Source organism: Corvus brachyrhynchos, unplaced genomic scaffold (assembly GCF_000691975.1).
Source record: "Corvus brachyrhynchos isolate BGI_N302 unplaced genomic scaffold, ASM69197v1 scaffold365, whole genome shotgun sequence".
Classification (NCBI taxonomy): Eukaryota; Metazoa; Chordata; class Aves; order Passeriformes; family Corvidae; genus Corvus; species Corvus brachyrhynchos.
In genome coordinates this window covers 822,042-822,313 of record NW_008239544.1, presented here as the reverse complement: position 1 = coordinate 822,313, position 272 = coordinate 822,042, and the positions used below count along the sequence as shown (strand labels likewise).

Here is a 272-nt window from a genome sequence, read left to right as displayed (position 1 = left end):
AGGCTGGGGGTCCCAGAGGTGCAGTCCCCAGGGAGCAGTCGTGGGGACAAGGGTGACCGAGATGGCCGACCTGGCTCAGGGGATGGTGCTCTGCAGCCCCTGCCAGGATGCAGGAGAGCTCTGTTGAAGCTGTGTCTGAACCCTGTGGGGTGCCACATGTGTGGCCCCCAAAAGCCCAGCTGGCCCCTGGGTATGCTGCTGGCATCCCAAGGCTGTCCCCTGGGGAAGGGGAGCGGGACCCCAAAGGGAAGGCAGCTGCCTGCCTCGCACCC

General features: G+C 66.5%; 1 protein-coding gene across 1 annotated transcript in view; it reads left to right on the top strand.

The window, feature by feature from the left end:
* The window catches only part of CBFA2T3 (CBFA2/RUNX1 translocation partner 3), a 13,615-nt gene that overhangs the window by 7,210 nt on the left and 6,133 nt on the right, over positions 1-272 (top strand). The gene's annotated exons all lie outside the window — the stretch shown is intronic.